This window comes from Pongo pygmaeus, chromosome 5 (assembly GCF_028885625.2).
Source record: "Pongo pygmaeus isolate AG05252 chromosome 5, NHGRI_mPonPyg2-v2.0_pri, whole genome shotgun sequence".
Lineage (NCBI taxonomy): Eukaryota > Metazoa > Chordata > Mammalia > Primates > Hominidae > Pongo > Pongo pygmaeus.
Genome location: NC_072378.2, coordinates 68,723,174 through 68,745,322, shown reverse-complemented (window position 1 = coordinate 68,745,322; position 22,149 = coordinate 68,723,174).

The following is a 22,149-nucleotide window of genomic DNA, read 5'->3' as shown; positions in this document are numbered from 1 at the left end:
ATGAATGATATCTTTATCCCTTGCATTGGCTGTGCCCTGGGATTCATATGAAATAAAGCAAAATTCATGAAATCCATGATGTTTAAATGAGGTCTTATAGGCTTCTCTAGAAAATACTAGTCACACTGCATCATTATTTGGGATTTTTCTGATTTCCAATATAGGCAGATTTTAAATTGTAGCTGTGGTTTTATGTATATATTTCTCATAAACCAAAGCACTTTCCCTTTCCTCCATAGTAGTGGTCACCAACTAGGTTGTTATTACATTATTTAATGATCAACTCTACTATGAGACAGAAAAAGAAAATGTCACAGTGAAAATTACAAAAGAAGTAACATTCTTTGATGTTAGCTAGGTTCAACTTTTCAAAACTTGAATTAATAAAGCTCTTTAGGTTATTGAGGAAATTTAGACCTTACCTCTCAAAGTCTAGACATTCTCTTCAGATTTTAAAGCTTCATTTTTACCCAGGTTAACTCACCAGATTTAGAGATATAAAAAGCAAAATAGGACTCAGAACTTACAATTTATGGATTTAAGCAAGTTTTAAAGTCTTTATTGGGCTGAATTCTTAGTATTAAACACTAGATTTTAGATTTTAATAGTATCAGTTAATACATGACATCTATATTCCAGTTTATGGGTGGAAAATAAAAAATCTCAACTTAATATATATGTGATTTAAGAAACTGATATGTTTCTCTAGCCACTAGCAAAGCAGAAAACCTTCCTGATTTAATATGTTGCCTAACGCATTTTAACATATACTTAGTGGCAATTTGATAAAAGTACATTTTATAGGAAGTCTGACTGAATGGCAATTAAATAAATCCATGTCAAATCATGTTATTCTAATCTTCATCTGTTTCTTCTCTCTAACTCAGAGCTCATTTTTGAAGACATTAAACAAGACTCAATCATATAGGCTGATAGGATGAGATTCATATTATAATATTTGGAATTTGGATACTTTACACATTTGAACATCTCTACAACTCTCTGCATCTCATTAAATCTACAAAATCTGATGAAAATCTTATAGATTAAAAAAATGAAAATAGTGGCGTAGCAGGGTTTGTGATATACTAGGTTGAAAAAAGTATAACAGAATTTCTTCCTAAAATGTAATACATGAGGCACAATTTCAGAAGAAACAGTAATAGAAATCAACCTTATCAAACATTTCAAATATTCAAATTTGAAAATAAATATTATCTTTTAAACTTATGCATAAATTACCATTATCCAGCATGGTGTCATAATAATGTCAATAGCATCATCTCTCAGAGTCAGGATGCAGCCAGTTCCATCATCAATTCATGTGGCCTGATCTTAGCTGGACTCATAATGCATTCAGCAATCCTTTCCTCATGCACCCTTCATGGACACATTGTTAAAAGATCATGGACACATTGTTGATGATGTCCGGGTACCTTTCTATTCTTCTCCAATCTTAATCTCATTCCTATCCTTTTCATTATTTGCAGTTGACTGCATATTGAGATTGGGATCTACTAATTAAGTTGTTTTAAAGTTTTCTCTTTTCCATCCGAAATTTCAGCTTTTATTAAGCCTATTCTTCACTTAACCCCATAATAAGAAATGAGTTCATTAAAACAAAATGAAACATTTCTTGAGGTATGATTGACATATAAAAGAGACCTGGATCTGACCAGAGTAACCCATTTCACTGACAACAATGATTCACCCAAAAGGTGAACATGTGACTCAGATATATCACAATCACTCCCTGGGTTTCCTATTTAGGTGACAAAGATAAAGACACCATCTCTCTCTGCTCTTGTTCCTAAGCTTAGAGCTTCCAGTAGTCATGCTTTTTGCTGTGTAGAGAAAACGTCTTGGTAAGAAAGAAGAATGAAGCCAATATGTAGAAAAGCAAGGTTAGAGATGGAGACAGCGCCCTGAAGTCTCCACTGTGATTCCCTGGTCTCAAGTGTTCCTGAGGTTTCACACATTACTGTCCTGACTAGAGTTTGGCTGTTCAATTGTTCCTTAAATTATGAGAATTAATTAGTTGATCTTATTTTCTTGGTTCCACCTGGGTTTCTGTCATACGCAAACTAAATATTCCAAACTGATAGATGTATCTACATTCTTCTGCCGGTCTCCATCCAGTCTTTGGGGGCCAGACCACAGAAAAGAAGGTACATGGTGTTTCTGGTTGGAGGATTGTAGGGAAGGGAAAAGATAGACCCTTCTGGCCTGGCTATGAGCTGTAGTTCTGATAAATTTCCATTCTTTCATGTAGTTAAGACCTGTACGTGATCTTTCTGTGATCTTCCAGATATGTGTTAACCTTGGAAATATGTTTTAAATGAAAAATGCCTTTTGTTGAGAATTGCCATCCTTAGAGGGATTGCATAGAATAAACACAATGAAAAGTAAGGAGTGGCTGGGTGCAGTGGCTTACGCTTGTAATCCCAGTACTTCAGGAGGTCAAGGCAGGTGGATCACCTGAGGTCGGGAGTGCAAGACCAACCTGACCAACATGGAGAAACCCCTTCCCTAGTAAAATACTACTACTACTACTACTACTACTACTACTACTACTAATAATAATAATTAGCCAGGCATGGTGGCGCATGCCTGTAATCCCAGCTACTCGGGAAGCTGAGGCAGGAGAATCACTTGAACCCAGGAGGCAGAGGTTGTGGTGAGCCGAGATTGCGCCATTGCACTCCAGGAGTATATAAACTGGACTACACATTTTTTTCTCCTTTTGGAGAAAAAGGAAAATCTAGCTAAATAAATTATGTTCATATTTTAATTTCCTTTTTTTCTAAAGAACCACATTTACATCGAGTATTTAAGATCACAGCTTTGCAATTTGCAGAAATAATAAGCCCGAGTCTTAGTAAATAAAAATGAATGAGCATCACTAACACATTTTATTTTGTTACCAGATTTCTTTCCCATCTGGGAAAAGAGACGTAGTGTACCGTTCAAACAAATGATTAAACGAAAGGAAAGGGACACGTCATGGTCTTCACATTTAATTATATGTAACTTATTTTTCTGATGAAAAATGATGTTATTCTTGCAGTAAATTAGCTATTTGGTAGTCTCATGGTTTCAAGACAAAGACCTACCAGTGAGAAAGAGAAGAGGATTAGAGGAAAGGATTCTTGATTTCCTGAAGTTAAGAATGGCAACAGGGTCAATTGGGTGTTACAATGGGAGCAACAACCACATAAATGAAATATAGTTTCCCTTAATAATGCATTCATATATAACATGTCCTCTAAAGAGTCATGAAGGACTGCATTGACTTCTGGAATTATTCATTCAAAAAATATTTATTAAACATTTGTCCTGTGCCAAATGCCATTTTAGGCAGTAGAGATACAGTGATAAACAGACACCAAAATTCCCTGTTCTCAAGAAGCTTTCCTTCTCTACGGTACAGCAATATACGGGAATTGAAGATATGGCTTGTCCTCATGCTCGCAAATGATACTTATGAAAATGACTACCATCTCCTTATATGCATGAGAAAGCTCCACTGCCCACAATGGGCATGCAATAGCAAGTTTCACTCTGCAACTTTTTGCAGTGGAAGGAAGATCCGTTGAGTATGCTCTTGCTCCTAAATACCTGTTTTGCAGATGTTTCGAGGCCAATGGCCTTGAATGGGGTGAGGACAATAGCCTTCTTCCTTCTAGTTATAGGGATACTGCATAACTTATTTTCCAAACTAGAAAACTTTAGAAATTCAAAGAAGGCACTAGCAGTAATTATGTTAGGACAACAACCATAAAGGCTGCCCTGTCTCCAGATCCTGTATGTCTGTTTGCTCACTCTGTTGACCTGCAGCCACTTTGCTGGGTAGGCTGCCTTTAAACAACCATCCTGCACCACCTAGCAAGACTCTTGAGCCTCAGAAAAAGCTAGTAGTCTCTGGGGACACTAGGGACTGATTTTAACTTCCCCAGTTCCTACGACTAGACAAAAACTGTTCAGCAGGAAACCTTGATATTTTGACAGCCTCGTTGTCCCCAGTTTTATAAGGAAGGAGATATTCTCTCCAAAAAGTGACCAATCTTTCTTGTTTTATCAGCTTCAAAGAATGTTAAAGGACATATTTGAATTTCTTGTCCTTGGAGGCCTGTAAATTAAGAGCAAATTGTGTGAGAACTTCCTACAGCGCCCCTGCTGGATAATTGAGCAACACTGCAAAATTCCCTAGGCTTCCAGCCTGCGTGCGTGGGGCAAGATAATAGGACTTACAAAGGACTTTCAGTTTCTAAACTTCACCATATAATTTTATAATCTTCACAAATGACACTTTTAGCAGCCCAGATAATAAAATATAATCGTTTTGCTTGACAAATGTTGGTGCAGTAGATTAATGGCTTCGAATGTGTTATTATTTAACCTTGGTTGAGCTCCAATAGTACTGTCATTGAATAAGACACATTCTGTATGTTTTAAGAAACATCTGTTATGTGATTTAAAACTCATCCATATATTTGTAAAAGTTTGGGGACAGGAATAGGGTGACAAAAATGTAGGCATAAACTTGCCTTAGCTGGGGCAACCACTCAGTAATTACCAACTTTATTCTATTTGATAAGTCAAGCTACATTTCCTTATGGCCTACTTGATTAGGCTTTTCTTCTGGCCTTTTTCCCCTGGCCATTTTTCCCTAAGAAATCTATGCTCTTTGCCTATTTGTCTTTAGACATTTCCTAGAATGGCCTGAAAGAGCATATCTGTCTTGTTCTCTGTGGAAGTCCCAATACCTTGCACAGCTCATGACACAATGGTTATCTCTGAATAAGCCACTCTTTAAAATAATTTAGGTGGGTTGATAATGTGCAGGATTCTAGCAACACTGAACACAGATCTTGAAAAAATACAATCTATAATCTTGGGAATTATTTGGACAAACTATTTTCCTATAGGCATATACAATTTCAGTTAACACATTTTCTTCCATGCGTTAGAGATTAAACAAGCATCTCTGTGATTAAATTGAGGTATATCTAGTAAATGTTCCTAAAACATCAATCCTAATCTATCACTTTAGTTTCGTTCTTTTGAATCGAAGGATTTTCTTCAAGAATCTCCTATTAAAATGCAAATAAAACTTTGACTGTTAATAATCACCATAGCTGACATTAGTTCCCAAGAAAGCCTGGATTGAGATGCAAAGATATCCACCCTCAATGTTTGCCTCTGGTCTGTTCCACAGTAACATTTTAATACAGGTTCCAAAACACTTGAAAACCTGCAGCTTTGTGGAGAAAGACTTCACATGTGTTTTACGCACATTCAAGAATATAGAACTTGCAAAATAGTAATCGTAGGCATCATTTTTTCTTTTATAAATCCACAGCTGTGTTTTGGGATAATGACCACAGATCAAGGGGAGAGGGAGGATTTAGCTCTTATTACAAATTAAGATAATCATTATCATTTTAAGAAAAATTATAAATCGCAGTATCCATGCTGCACTGGAGTTTTGTGCTATTAGTTTCCCTTTATAGTTAATGTTCTTGAAAATTTTATTTAGGCAGTGAAGGTGAGGTTTTGATAGATGGTGCGAGGAGTTGTTTTTGCCTTTGAAAGCTGTGTTCGCTCCTTGGATGCTTGAATTTCTCATGGCAGCATTGATAGTTTAGAGAAAATTGGGAGTGCTCCAGTTCTGTTTTCTGTTATGTGAGTGATGGACAGAAGGTAGCACCTATGAACATCAGATTTTCCTGTTTGCAGAGCCATAGTGACTACTTTAATCTATGATTCAGTTGCTTTACTTCATTAGAAAAGTGCTGTTGGGGTGTGAGAGTGTCTTCCAGCCTACTAGGAATGTGCTGTGTTACACGAAACTATTTTAATACATACTGTTGGTTCAATGGAAGTATTAAAATGAACATAAAATGTCCAATCAAGAACTGATAAAGTCATTACAAAGCACCAAGTAGATGATGGGTTATAAAGAGTTTAGAAAATTTTTGATAACATAGAAAGTGTACCAAGGGTAAGAAGATATACAAAATTAAACTGTGAATCACCTTTTTTACATAAATTAATTTAGCTAATTAACATTGTAAAATCTTGGGCTTAATATGGATTGACTAGGATGATATAAGACTATTTTCACCTAGACAGTTGTCACCGTTGACATTTAGATGCTCTCCTTGCATTCAGCTTGCCTCTACTCCATTTCACAAGCCCACACGTTCATCTTTCATCCAAATGTAACACATGTGACACATGACTAAGAAGCAAAGAATATCAACCCTGAGCTCATCCCCTCCTCTGATGACAACTTTTTAGCCCCTCTGAAAAAAAGATAGGTTTATATTTGAAAAGATGCGGTGCTCTTAAAGACAAGCCTCCTAATAGAGTAATTATATTTCAGATCTGTTTATTGATATGAGATGAAAGATAAAGCAACATGGAAAACAATGATGTGAAATGTAAGATTAAAATCTTTATTTTTCTTTTTAGTTTATGGACAATTCTACAACATAAAATCTCATTATGTCCCTGGCTCTAAGAGAAAGGTTTTAGCTTTTATTTTAGTTTACTTTTGAAATGTATGCATGCCTCACTACTCTTCAATCTGTCTTCTTCTATTTATATTACCATATCATGAAAAGAGGAGATGCCAACGATCTGTAGAGGCAAGCCCACCCAATTTGGTATTCTAAAATACAGGTAAAAAATAACTCCAGATGATGTGCAAAAGAAAGGAATCCTGTGTTCTAGGACAGAAAGAAATCTTTGGCCACTATTTTACCACTTGCCTGTTCTGTGCTTGCTTAAAATATGTAACACATATATTTGTATAATGGCATAGTAAAAATTCAGATATAAATGGGTAAACTGAACTGGAGAGATTTGATTTCTACCTTTCTCTTTTTTCCATATTAGGAGCTCCTTTGGAGTTGAATTTATTTATTTTTTATCCAGAACACGAAGGAAAGTTTATGACACATAGGAAGTAGGTACTTTAAAAAAATGTTCGAATGAATGAATAAACACAAAATCTGTAAAGATGAGGATTAATAAGAATGACTGGGATTAACAAAAGCATAGGCAACAGGCAAAGGAGTCAGTAAGTTTGCAACCCTTTACAAACAGATCTTCTCAATGAGAGTCACTGTAGAGAGGAAGGTTTTCGTCTCCCTGCTTTTCCTTCTTCCACTATTTATCTTCATAGGAAAATAAAGCCTATTTGCTTCCCTCTTCTGTTTGCCAATTGTCTGCTGCCTGGCGGTTCTGGCTCCTGTTTGAAAAGAAAGCATATTCTCATGTTCCCCCTGCCCTCGGCCCCCCACGCAGCCCCCAGAAGGACTGCTCTTCCTATACTTTATCACAATTACCTTGACTCTAGTCTGAATGTGGCAGGTTCTCATGTTGATACTCAGGAAAGATCATGAACAAAACATTATTAAACAAATCTAGTGTTCCCAGTAATCCATTTCCAGCTAAAATCCTCCTGCTGGTTTCTCCCATATGTTTTGTACTGTTGTCTTAGAAAAGGTCACCTTTTTTGTTTTTCTGCTTCACTAGAGAACTGTATTGATGAGAACATCACCTTGAATTCTTTGATTTTAACCCTCTTGGCAGCTATTTCTCTAGGGAAAGACATGGCATTTATTTAAATGCTGTTGTCACATTCCATGCTCTTTTTTCTTAAAAAAAAAAAAAAAACAGGCTCATTTGGTATCAGTGACATACAATAAATTGCACATCTTTAAAAATGTAAAATTGGTGAAAATTTGACATATGCATACACAAGTGAGACCATCACCATAATCAAGAGAATAAGCATATCTATTATTCACAAATTATTTTGGTCTCCAAACCCATTCAGGGTCCTGGACCATTTCTGAAAGAATTGACATAGAGGATTGAACTCAATGCTTTTTGTTATCCTCTGTGTCCCATTCTATTCTTGGGGTGTTATTATAATTTCTCAAAGGAATTTTATTTGTACAGTTTAAGACAGTTGTATTACATCTTCTACACAACCCTACTAAGTATTATGTAGTAGCATTGTTCTTGCTTCCTCTAATTGCAGAGACAGCTAGTTGTCCCCCAATCTACTTTTCTACTTTTCCTTTTGTAATAGCTACTCAGAGTTTTAGCTAGACAGAAAATGCCCCCCCCCCCCAAGTAGACAACTTCATTCCCCAGTCTCTCTTTCAGTTAGGTGTGACCAAGTTCTGTCCAATGGAATGTGAGCAGAAGTAATAAGTACAACTACTAGTCGTTCTCTCAAAGGTTAGGAGTGTAGATGCACTTTGCTTAGGCAGGAATCCAGTTTCAATGGTCATCTTAGACCACAAGATAGAAACTGCAAATTGAAGATGGCAATGTGAAAAACAGAAGGGACTATATTAAGCCTGAACTTTTGAAACTATTATGTGGGAGAAAAATAAGATTCTATATTGTTTAAGACACTGTATCTTTAGGATTATTTTGGTTACTGAATGTAAAACTATATTCTGATTGGTACACTTGCGCTATGGTCTGAATGTTTGTGTTCCCCCTACCCTACGTGCATATGTTGAAGCCTAATCTCCAAGGTGGTGGTATTTGAAGGTGGAGTCTTTGGGAGATGATTAAGTCATGAGAGCAGAGCCCTCATGAATTGGATAAGTGTCCTTGTAAAAGAGACCTGAGGTCATTGGTTCACCCCTTCCACCAAATGAGGATGCATAGAAGGCACCATGTGTGAAACAGAGTTGGCCCTCCCCAGACATCAAATCTGCAGGTGTCTTGATCTTGGACTTTCCAGATTCTAGAATGGTAATGAATAAATTTCTGTTCTTTATAAGCCACTCAGTTCATAATATTTTTGTTATTGTAGCCTGAATACAAAGACAAGTTCTATTTTTATAAATACAGAAAACTTGGACAAGAGTGGATAAATTAGCAAACCTGTGATTCAAGCCATCTTGTTACAAGGATTATTTGCTTCTTCTAAAATAAACTCAAGGGTAAAGAGTGGACTATTCGAAATCATTTCCAATGAATGTCATAGAATCCCAGACATTTATTTAGAAAAATGATTTAGCAAGATTGGCAACCTGGAATACTTACATAGCTGCTGCTTTTCAGACTTAAAAAAGTCTGTTCTCAAGAAGTGTCCTTTAAACAAATACTTGGCTAGACATGCTAGCCTCATTTATTATATCCAAAACTTAATATTCTTCTTATTTCTGTAGGCCATTGCTGTTTTACCTTCATTATAGCAGCAGTTAGAAACTTTTCTAGAATGGTAACAAGACCTGATTTGATATCGTCAAGTAAATAGTCTGGTAGGATGCTTTTGTAGTTCTCTGCCAGGAAGGATTGAGTGTTAAATATGTCATAATTTTATACTTTTTTATATGCAGAAAGTCTACCTTGACATTATCTGAGTGGCACAGCTGCACTGATTTTCCTTGCTACTCTCACACCCCTAAACATTTGAAGCTCCTTTATTATAATGGTAGATATTATGTAATGAAGGTAGTTCTGAAAGGCCATAACATAACAGACCTTTACTGCTGCCGAATTAAAATATCAGGCACAGCAGATGAACAGGTTGCCTAGCAACTGATACTGCAAGCACCAGCGACTGCTCAGGCTCACTGAGATTGACAAGGGAGCCATCACTGGCTGCCTGTACCTCCCTACTTAGCAATTCTGACAGTGAGACCAAAGCCACCAAAAGGAGGGTTATGTGATTAATTATTAACATTTAAAGAGCATGTGTGTGCGTGTGTATATATATATAAAACGTGTGTGTGAATGTGTGTGCATACATGCTGTCTTTAAATGTACAGTTAGAAACATATAGTTAGAAACTTTTCTTAAAGATATTCTTACATTAATTAAAAGAGGCAGAGATAGAGAAAGACAAAGACAAATAAATAAAACAGAGAATGGAGGAAGTAAAATAATTGATTTGAAAAAGAACAAAATTAAAAAAATGGACCTATTGCGACCTTTGGTTTTCCATTTTATAATGAAATGCAATTTATTTTGGCTGAGACACATGTCTAATGCATGCATGACTAGGCATGTCCAAATAAATTTATCTTATAATATAATAACCATGAAATGACTTTTGAATATCTGAACAGCTGGAGCTACATGTTTCTGTACACTGTTTCACAGCCAATCATGTGTTGTGCTCAAACTGTTGAACATTACTAGCACTCTGATTTAGAAGTGCCAATTTTCATCCACTGGAAATGAGATTTTATTTTATATTTTATGGCCCAAATAATTAACTCTTGGGAAGTATTTCTTTTTTACACTGTTTCACAGACAAGATTTAGTTTCTGGAGTTTTTGAAATATGTAAACATGGAGCACCATTCAAAATATGTCTCTTAAATAAATTCAGGGCATGGCAATCTTTTTGTGCAGTGTTCAAGCAAGGAACTGTAAACTCTTTTGTTTTAGAGTAAAATAAAGAATTTATTTTGAGATCCCTCAGATTTTAGAAACAAATCATTAATTATAATATCTGTCCCATTTCAAATAGAATTGAATTTATGTTTTGCTATGAATTTCATCTAGAAATTAATCATTCATATTCATGGATATAATGCACACGGTCTAACTAGCATATTTTAAAAATACATATATCCTCTGGTTCAGCAGTTTTACTAGTAGGAATTTATTTTATAGTAGGCTCCTGATATGTGGAAACATACAGGTTCAACAACACTAACTGCAATATTGATCATAAGAGCAAAACATATTAACCCTAAATATCCGTTAATAGGATACTAGTGACACAAATTATTATATAGCCATAAAACAGCATAGCAACCCTACTAGCAGAATTGCTGAGTCAGGAGGTATATGTATGTTTAAGATTTATTAACTGGGCCATGTGCTTTATATCCATGATACCTATATCCATTATGAATAATGTTATGGATGTAGGACTGTTGTGGGGTCGGGGGAGGGGGGAGGGATAGCATTGAGAGATATACCTAATGCTAGATGACGAGTTAATGGGTGCAGCGCACCAGCATGGCACATGTATACACATGTAACTAACCTGCACATTGCGCACATGTACCCTAAAACCTAAAGTATAATAATAATAAATAAATAAATAAATAAAAAATAAATAAAATTTCAAAAAAAAAGAAATATATCCAAGATATATGTGAAGTAGACAAAATTTAAACAAGAGAATGTAAATAAAACCCTATTTGTGTACCAAAATCCAGAATATATATATGTTTATATGTGGATACATGCTTTTATAGTAGTTCGTTTTAGAGAAAAACTTTAGTATACATTCAGAGGTGGGTCAGGGAAGGGGATTTTGCTGTTTACCGTAAACACTTTTGCCTTTTAAAAAATCACGAACATATATTACTTTTACAATAAAAATGTTAAAACACGTTACCTAGTAACAATACTATGAAATATATTACTTTATGCTTTGTACAGACATCCTCAAACTGAAAAAAATTTGTCATATTATTTTAGCACAGCATCTTTAGAATCACCCTGTCTTCCATAATCTTGTTAGGGAAAAGATTAAAAATGGTGTTCTTAGTTCTTCCTTGGATCTTATGTGTGTTTCTAGGGTCTTAAGTAAATTAGCTCATGAACTTTTCTGAATTACAGGCAATTATCTTTTCATAAGTCCCAAGAAGAGTTAGGGAATTAAGAAGGAGCAAATGTAAAACTGATTTCTTTCTTTCTTTGAAGCCCCAAAGCCAATAATATAATTATCTTCTATTAAGTTGATCTCATCCTCTGGTAAAATAATGAAGCAAGTATCAATGAAGTGGCACTTTAGGTCTTGTATCATCTCTTATGAAAACAGTATTTATGCAAGATTTGTAGAATAAATATTCTACTTTGGGGGAAATTGCATGTCTGCTTTGGATGATGTTTTCCATATAACCCACCCACCACCATGGAAACAGAGCTTACATATATATTAGAGAAAAATGATGACTTAGCTTCTGAGAAGTTGATGGTTTAAGAGAATAGACCAACTTTATGATAATTTCCTAAACATGGCCCCAAATGAGACAGTTCAAATAAAATCAGTTTGGATATTTAATTATAGCCAGAGTGGCTGGCTTCTGGTTAACAGTGATTTTCTGAAAGGAGGGTTAAAATATAGAGGCCCTGGAAGTAGATATGGTAGAAATTATACGGAAGGACTGAGGGAGAAACATGTGAGTTATTTAAGAATGTGCACATTACCAGTGATGGACAGGCACGTCATCTTTGAGAAATGGACTCAATTCAGCTTTCTGGTTTCCTATTCAAATGATCTGTTTTATTTTGTTTTGTTTTATATTTTGCCTCAGACATGCCCACTCTAAGGCAAACCCTCTTGCCACATTTCCTACATAAAGTAACATCAAACGTCTCATGGAGGAAAGCTTACTAAGCACAGGGCTTAACCCATATCCATCCTTACTCATCTTGGGCCCCATCCTTTCCTCTCTTCCCTCATCATATGACTGAACAATGTAGCTTATCTCAATAACATCATTAGGAAATAGAAGAAGAGATCATGTTTGTGCATGGTTGCTATGGCTTGAGTGTACGTCATGGTCCTCTCAAAGTTATTTTGGAACTTAAACCCCACGGTGATGATATTAAGACACGGGGTCTTTTGGAAAGTGATTAAGTCCTGAGGGCTCCACGTTCATGAATGAGATTAATGCCCTTATAACGGAAACTTCAGAGAGCTGCCTGGTCCTTCCATCTTTTCTGCCATATGAGGACACAGCAAGAAGATGCCATCTTGGAAGCAGACACTGAATCTGCTGGCACCGTGATCCTGGGCTTTCCAGCTTCTAGATTTATGAGAAATAAATTTCTAATGTTTATAAATTACCCAGCTTAAGATATTTTGTTATAGCAGTGTAGGAATGAACAAAGACAATGATTTGTTCCATTTCTTTATTTCATATTAAGAAGTTAAACTTTAAAATAGGCATTGAAAAAGGTACTTTGGCCAGGACTTGACCAAATCACAGAGGTTCTACTGTTTCCTCTGTAGTTGGGCTTCACCTCAATGTTCCTGAAAACAGGTTTTGAAGACAGAGAGATTTGGCCTAAGACCTTGTCACTGATTGGTTAAACTCTGAGTTACCTTAGATTCCATATCATTAACTTGGGGATAATAATAACAGCATTGTTGGACTGCTTTGGAATTAACTATGATAATTCTTTTTAATGTGCCTCAGCACAGTGATTGGTAGACATTAGGTAACTGTATATTCTCTTCTTCCCTTGAGAAAAACTTTATTATTATTATTATTATTATTATTATTATTATCATTATTACCAGAAGGAGATAAAAAAGAAAGCTAAGCAAAGGCATTCTATATTGCCTTGACTATTTTTGAATTATTGATGTTGGTGATTTTACAACGTTTATAGCTAGCAGTGAGGTTGACTCCCTAAGAAGATCAGTTCTGTGAGTAGCCAATTTTGGCTCTCATGGCTGAGCATTTCCTGCCTTCTTCAATCCAGGCAAGCCTCCTGACCACCACTCCTCTGAACCATGCCACTTCCTTCTCTTCTTCACTGCTTTTGTTCATCTCACTTTCCTTCCAGGATAAGAGCTGAGCTTCATCCAGTAGGCAAAGTAGAACTATAGGATTTCTAAAATATGGCTGTGAAATAATTAGATTTTTGTTTTAAAAACATAACTGCAGGCTGGGCGCGGTGGCTCACGCCTGTAATCCCAGCACTTTGGGAGGCCTAGGCAGGTGGATCACGAGGTCAGGAGATTGAGACCATCCTGGCTAACATGGTAAAACCCTGTCTCTACTAAAAATACAAAAAATTAGCTGGGCCTGGTGGCAGGTGCCTGTAGTCCCAGCTACTCGGGAGGCTGAGGCAGGAGAATGGTGTGAACCTGGCAGGCAAAGCTTGCAGTGAGCCGAGATGGCACCACTGCACTCCAGCTGGGCAACAGAGCGAAACTCTGTCTCAAAAAAAAAAAAAAAAGAAAAAAGATAACTGCAGACAAGAATGGATAAGAGACTGAACTAGGACAGTGGCAGAGGGAAAGGAGATAATGGAACTGACTGATTCATGAAGATTTTGGAAGTGGTATTAATAGGACTTGGGGGCTGATGGAAATGACAGGGAGTAGGTATAAGAGAAGAAAGCTGGGCAACTGAAGCATCCAGTTTGATTAGACGGGATGGGTGGAGATGATGGTACCGCTGACTAAGTTAAAGAATGGTGCTAGAGAAGACAAGGGCTTCAATCCTGTTCATTGTGAGATTGTGAGAGAAATTTGTAGTAGACTGATATAAATGCAGTCAGGAATTCAGGATGGGAAAGAGGTACATCTATGAATGGATATAACAGTTACCGGAGTGAAGCAGAATGAGTTTTGGAAGGTAGCATTCTGGAAATCATACTGTTAACCTGGCTTATGCACTCTTGGTAGCAGGATCCTAACTGCAGTTATCAGGAGGGGGGTCTACCTTATCTAGATGTCTCTACTTAGAACAACACCTACAGGGACCTTTCCTTGGGATTTTAGGAAGATAATACAAGAATACGCTGAAAATAACTGATCCCACACTAGGAAATAAGAACTAAATTCAATTACATTCAACCCAATCATGGAACATCTCTTCAAAATAATCAGTGGGGCGCAATGATTTACAAATGCAGATTTTTTTATTTTGAAATGTGAAAGTCTTCAATCAGATGTGGTGAAGATAATTATTTCTTTTCCTCAGCTTCTACTGGTCATATTCTATATTCCATACTGTTTTTGTCCTATGCCAGAAAGTACTGTCCATAAATTCATCTGCAATTGCTCATATCTCAATTTTAAAACAGGGAATTAGTGTGGTATTCAGATTCTTTATTTCAAAAGCTTTGCACTAAACATGTGCTCTCAGTTATTACTTAATCCTAGAATTGCTCCTTTTCCCATATGACTGGTCTGTCTTCCTTCTCGGGCAACCTCACTACTTTCTCTTTGTTTTACCCTTGAGTGCGTGCTCTGTATTCACTCCCAAGGGGAGATGGAAAGACAGAAGAGCTAAAGAATATTAAGTAGAGAATTGAGAAAGTATTCCCTCCCTTTTGCATGGGCAGATTAACTTTCCACTTGTGTCCAAATTAGAAATGATTACCCCCACTGGTCTTATATTTGCACACTATAATGCTTCCTGCATGATTGTATTAAAATATTTCATTATCTCTTGTACTTCTGGGATTTTACTGACTTGTCTTTTTGGCTACCCATGAATAGTGGTAGATAAAGCCATGAAAGTATATATGATACCCTAATGAGGACATGTACAACCAGTAGAGAGAGACTTGATGATTGAATCCTGGTAAACAAAACTACACAAGGAAGAGAACTGGCAGATGAGAGTAAGAAGGAATTACTGTATTCTACTCTGGTCCTTGAGGGTAATCAATTCCATTCTCTCTCCCCCCGACCTTTTTTTTTTTTTTCTAAAATGCTCATAAAACCATTTATTTAGTAATATATTCCAGAATTCTACTGGAGATGGAGGTTAAGCTCACTGATCTATAGTTTGTAGAATTTCTGGGACATTTGCCCATTTCACCCCTGGCACATCTCCCAGACTCTGTTATCTCTCAGTGACTACACAGAAAGGCTCTGAGTTCACTTCTGCGTGTTCCTCAATATTTCTAAGCATCATTCATCTGTTCCTTGAGGCTTCTGTCCAACTAAAGGACCAGGTAGTCTATCACCATCTTCTCATCTCGCTTCTTCTGAAATCTAAATTCTGAATTTTCTTACTAACCTCAGAAGGTATCTTAACTCTGTGCTTTGAAACAGAAAATATTAGGGAAAATGAGAAGTTCTTAAATTTTATGGAAAACAAATAAAAAAGGACGTGTAACACAAAAGTTATTTCATCTACCTATATTAAATTTAACCCCCCAAATTTGATTAATTTTATAGTAAATGGAGTAATTCTTTGAATCTATTTTAGTTATTTATTTACTTTTTTTTTTTAATTTCTGAGATTTTGGTGCACCCATCACCCAAGCAGTATACACTGTACCCACTGTGTAGTCTTTTATCTCTCACCACTCCCCCACACCCTTTCCCCTGAGTCCCCAAAGTGCGATATATCATTCTTATGCCTTTGCATCCTTATAGCTTAGCTCCCACTTATGAGTGAGAACATAGATGTTTGGTTTTCCATTCCTGGGTCACTTCACTTAGAATAATAGCCTCAAATTCCACCCAGGTTGCTGCAAATGCCACTATTTTGTTCCATTTTATGGCTGAGTAGTATTTCATGGTGTATATATATCTATATCTATATGTATATAGATATATATATCACATTTTCTTTATTCACTCATAGATTGATGGGCATTTGGGCTCGTCCTACATTTTTGAAATTGCCAATTGTGCAGCTATAAACATGCATGTGTAAGTATCTTTTTCTTACAATGACTTCTTTTCCTCTGGGTAGACACCTAGTAGTGGGATTGCTGGATCAAATGCTACATAACTCTTAGTTCTTTAAGGAATCTCCACACTGTTTTCCTTAGTGGTTGTACTAGTTTACATTCCTACCAACAATGTATATGTGTTCCCTTTTTACAACATCTATTTTTTTTTTATTTTTTTGATTATGGCCATTCTTGCAGGAGTAAGCTGGTATCATATTGTGGTTTTGATTTGCATTTCCCTAATATTAGTGATGTTGAGCATTTTTCCATACGCTTATTGGCCATATGCATATCTTCTTTTGAGAACTGACTATTCATGTCCTTAGCCCACTTTTTTATGGGATTGTTTGTTTTTTTCTTGTGATCTGTTTGAGTTATTTGTAGATTCTGGATATTAGTTCTTTGTCTGCTGTATAGATTGTGAAGATTTTCTCCCACTCTGTGAGCTGTCTGTTAACTCTGCTGATTATTTCTTTTGCTGTGCAGAAGCTTTTAAGTTTAATTAAGTCCCATCTATGTGTCTTTGTTTTTCTCCTACTTGCTTTGGGCTCTCAGTCATGACGTCTTTGCCTAAGCCATAGTCTAGAAGGGTTTTTCTGATGTTATCTTATAAAATTTTTATGGTTTCAGGTCTTAGATTTAAAAATTTGATTAATCTTGAGTTGATTTTTGTATAAGGTGAGAGATGAGGATCCAGTTTCATTCTTCTACGTGTGGCTTGCCAATTATCCCAGCACTATTTGTTGAATAGCGTGTCCTTTCCCACTTTATGCTTCTGTTTGCTTTGTCAAAGATCAGTTGGCTATAAATATATGGTTTTATCTCTGAGTTCTCTATTTTGTTCCATTGGTCTATATGCCCATTTTTATACCAGTACCATGATGTTTTGGTGACTATGGCCTTGTAGTATAGTTTGAAGTCAGGTAATATGATGCCTCTAGATTTATTCTTTTTGCTTAGTCTTGCTTTGGCTATGTGGGCTCTTTTTAGGTTCCATATGAATTTTAGGACTGTTTTCTCTAGTTCTGTGAAGAATGATGGTGGTATTTTGATGGGAATTACATTAAACCTGTATATTGCATTTGGCAGTATTGATTCTGCCCAATATTGATTCTACCCATTCATGAGCATGAGATATGTTTCCATTTGTTTGTGTTGTTTATGATTTCTTTCAGCAGTGTTTTGTAGTTTTCCTTGTAGAAGTCTTTCACCTCCTTGGTTAGGTATATTCCTAGGTATTTTATTTTATTTTTTGTAGCTATTGTAAAAAGGGTTGATTTCTTGATTTGATTCTCTACTTGGTTGCTGTTGGTATATCGCAAGCTACTGATTTTTGTACATTAATTTTGTATCTTGAAACTTTGCAGAATTCATTTACCAGTTCTAGAAGCCTTTTGGATGAGTCTTTAGAGTTTTCTAGGTATTTGATCATATTATCAGCAAACAGTGACAGTTTGACTTCTTCTTTAATGATTTGGATGCCCTTTATTTCTTTCTCTTGTCTGATTGCTCTGGTCAGGACTTCCAGTACTATGTTGAATAGAAGTAGTGAAAGCGGGCATCCTTGTCTTGTTTCAGTTCTCAGGGGGAATGCTTTCAGCTTCTCCCCATTCAGTATAATGTTGGCCGTAGGTTTGTCAGAGATGGCCTTTATTACTTTAAGCTATGTCCCTTCTATGCTGATTTTGCTGAGGGGGTTTTTTTTTTTTTTTTGAGACAGAGTCTTGCTCTGTCGCCCAGACTGGAGTACAGTGGCGAGATCTTGGCTCACTGCAAGTTCCACCTCCCAGGTTCATGCCATTCTCCTGCCTCAGCCTCCCGAGTAGCTGGGACTACAGGCACCTGACACCACGCCCAGTTAATTTTTTGTATTTTGAGTAGAGACAGGGTTTCACCATGTTAGCCAGGAGGGTCTCCATCTCCTGACCTTGTGATCTGCCCGCCTCAGCCTCCAAAGTGCTGGGATTACAGGCTTGAGCCACTGTGCCTGGCCACTGAGGGTTTTAATCATAAAGGGATGTTGGATTTTGTCAAATGCTTTTTCTGCATATATTGCAATGGTCATGTGAATTTTGTTTTTAATTCTGTTTATGTGGTGTATTACATTTATTGACTTATGTGTGTTAAACCATCCCTGCATCCCTGGTGTGAAACCCACTTGATCATGTTGGATTATCTTTTTGATATGCTGTTGAATTAGGTTTGCTAGTATTTTGTTGAGGAATTTTGCATCTATGTTAATTAGGGACATTGGTCTGTAGCTTTTGTTGTTGTTGTTAATCCCTTCCCTGATTTTGGTATTAGGGTGATACCGGTTTCTTAGAATGATTTAGAGAGGATTCCTTCTTTCTCTATCTTTTGGAATAGTACTAATAGGATTAGTCCCAATTCTTCTTTGACTGTCTGATAAAATTCAGCTGTGAATCCATCTGGTCCTGGACTTGTATTTTTGGCATTTTTTTTGCCAAAAAAATTTATAAAACTTTTCAAAGGACCAGCTTTTTGTGTCATTTGGCTTTTGAGTTCTTTTTTGTTTCAATTTCATTTAGTTCTGTTCTGATCTTCATTATTTCTTTTCTTCTGCTGGGTTCGGGTTTGAATTTTTCTTGTTTCTCCAGTTCCATGAAGTGTGGCCTTAGATTGTCTATTTGTGCTCTTCCAGACTTTTGGAAATAGGCACTTAATGCTATGAACTTTCCTCTTAGCACCACTTTTGCTGCATCCCAGAGGTTTCGATAGATTGTGTCACTATTATCACTCAGTTCAAAGAATTTTTCAATTTCCAGCTTGATTTCATCATTGGCCCAGTGATCACTCAGGAGCAAGTTATTTAATTTCCATGTATTTGCATGGTTTGAGGGTTCCTTTTGCAGTTGATTTCCAACTTTATTCCACTGTCGTCTGAGAGGGTAGTTGATATAATTTCAATTTTCTCAAATTTACGGAGAATTGTTTTGTGGCCTGTCATATGAACTATCTTGGAGAATGTTCCATGTGCTGATGAATAGAATGTGTATTCTGTAGTTGTTGGGTAGAATGTTCCATAAATATCTGTTAAGTTCATTTGTTGTAGGATGTAGTTTATGTCCATTGTTTCTTTTTTAACTTTATGTCTTGATGACAGTGCTGTCGGTGGAATAGTAAAGTCCCTCACTATCATTGTGTTGCTGTCTATCTCATTTATTAAGTCTACTAGTAATTATTTTCTAAATCTGGAAGCTCCAATGTTAGGTGAATATATATTTAGGATTGTGATGTTTTCCTGTTGGACTAGTCCTTTTGTCATTATATAATGTCCCTCTTTGTCTTTTTAAACTGTTGTTGCTTTAACGTTTGATTTGTCAGATATAAGAACAGCTACTTCTGCTTGCTTTTTGTTTCCATTTGCGTGGAATATCTTTTTCCATTCATTTTCCTTAAGTTTATGTGAGTCCTTATGTGTTAGGTGAGCCTCCCAAAGACAGCAGAAACTTGGTTTGTAAATTCTTATCCATTCTGCCATTATGTATATTTTAAGCAGAGCATTTAGGGCATTTACATTCAATGTTAGCATTTAGATGTGAGGTACTATTCTATTCATCATGCTATTTGTTGTCCGAATACCTTTTTTTAATTGTGTTATTGTTACATAGATCCTGTGTGATTTATGCTTTATGTTTTAAGGAGGTTCTATTTTGGTGTATTTCAAGGATTTGTTTCAAGGTTTAGAGCTCCTTTTAGCAGTTCTTGTAATGCTGGCTTGGCAGTGGTGAATTCTCTCAGCATTTGTTTGTCTGGAAAAGACTGTATCCTTCCTCCATTTCTGAAGCTTAGTTTTGCTGGATACAACATTCTTGGCTGATAATTGTTTTGTTTAAGGAGGCTAAAAATAGGACCAAAATACCTTCTAGCTTGTTGGGTTTCTGCTAAAAAATCTGCTCTTAATCTGATAAGTTTTCCTTTATAGGTTACCCGATGCTTTTGCCTCACTGCTCTTAAGATTCTTTCCTTTATCTTGACTTTAGATAACCTGATGACTATATGCCTAGGTGATGATTTTTTGCAATGAATTTCCCAGATGTTCTTTGAGCTTCTTGTATTTGAATGACTAGATCCCTAGCAAGGCTCAGAAAGCTTTCCTTGAAAAAGTTTAAAAGTTTTTCAAACTTTTAAATTTCTCTTCTTTCTAAGGAACACTGACTATTCTTAGGTTTGGACACTTAACATAGTCTCAAACTTCTTACAGTCTTTGTTCATTTTTTCTTATATTTTTCTTCATTTTTGATGGATTAGGCTAATTTGAAAGCTTTGTCTTTGGGCTCTGAAGTTCTTTCTTCTGCTTGTTCGATTCTATTGCTGGGAATTTCCAGTGCATTTTTCATTTCTCTAAGTGTTTCTTTGGTTTCCAGAAGTTATGATTGTTTTTTATTTATGCATCTATTTCACTGAAAATTTTTCCCTTCATATCTTGAATCATGTTTTTTATTTCTTTAAATTGGACTTCACCTTTCTCTCATGCCTCCCTGATTAGTTTAATAAATGACCTTCTGAATTCTTTTTCTGGCAACTGAGAAATTTCATTTTGGTTTGGATTCATTGCTGGTGAGCTGGTGTGATCTTTTGGGGGTGTTAAAGAACCTTGTTTTGTCATGTTATCAGAATTGGTTTTCTGGTTCCTTCTCATTTGGGTAGACTACGTCAGAGGGAAGATCTGGGACTCAAGGGCTGCTGTTTAGAATTTTGGCTTACACAAGATCTGGGACTCAAAGGCTGCTGTTTAGAATTTTGGCCTACACAGTGCTCCCTTGATGTGATATTTTCCCCCTTCCTTTAGGAATGGTGCTTCCTGAGAGCTGAACTGCACTGATTGTTTTTGCTTTTCTTGGTCTAGTCACCTGCCAGAGCTACTGGGATCCAGGCTGGTACTGGGTAGTGTCTGCAAAGAGTCTGTGATGTGATCTGTCTTCAGGTCTTTCAGCTGTGGATACCAGCACCTGCTCTGGAGGTACCAGGGGAGTGAAATGGACTCTGTAAGGGTCCTTAATTATATTTTTGTGTTGTACACTGGTTTTGTGTTGGTTGGCCTCCAGCGAGGAGGTGGCACTTTCAAGAGTGCATGAGCTGCTGTAGTATAGGGAGGATGCAAACTTGCCCTAAGGACATCTGCTTAAGTATTCAGGTTTCTCAGGCATTGTGCAGGGCCATAGAGCTCCCAAGAGATTATGACCTTTGTCTTTGACTACCAGGGCAGGTAGAGAAAGACCATCAGGTGAGGGTAGGGATAGGTGTGTGTCTGAGCTCAGATTCTCCTTTGGCAGGCAGGACTTGCTGTGGCTGCTGTGGGGGATGGGGGTGTGGTTCCCAGTCCAATGGAGTTATGCTCTGTTCCCAGGGGGATTATGACTGCCTCTGCTGAGTCATACTGGTCGCCAGGGAAGTGGAGGAAAGCTGGCAGTCACAGGCCTCACCCTGCTCCCACATAGCCTGTGGTCCTAAACACTGGTTTCACTCCCATCGTGTTCCCCCAATAGCACCAAGTCTATTTGCAGGCAACTGGTGACCAGGATTGACAACTAGCCCCAGACCACAAGCCTCCCTGCTGAGAAATCAAGCAGACTCACAGTTTTGTGGCATCTCAGGGAGCCTACAGCATTGATCCAGTTTCTTCAAAGGGTCTGTGGATTCTCTTGGCTTTCCTGATATGTTCCTTCAGTAGTTCTTGGAGCAAAAGTTC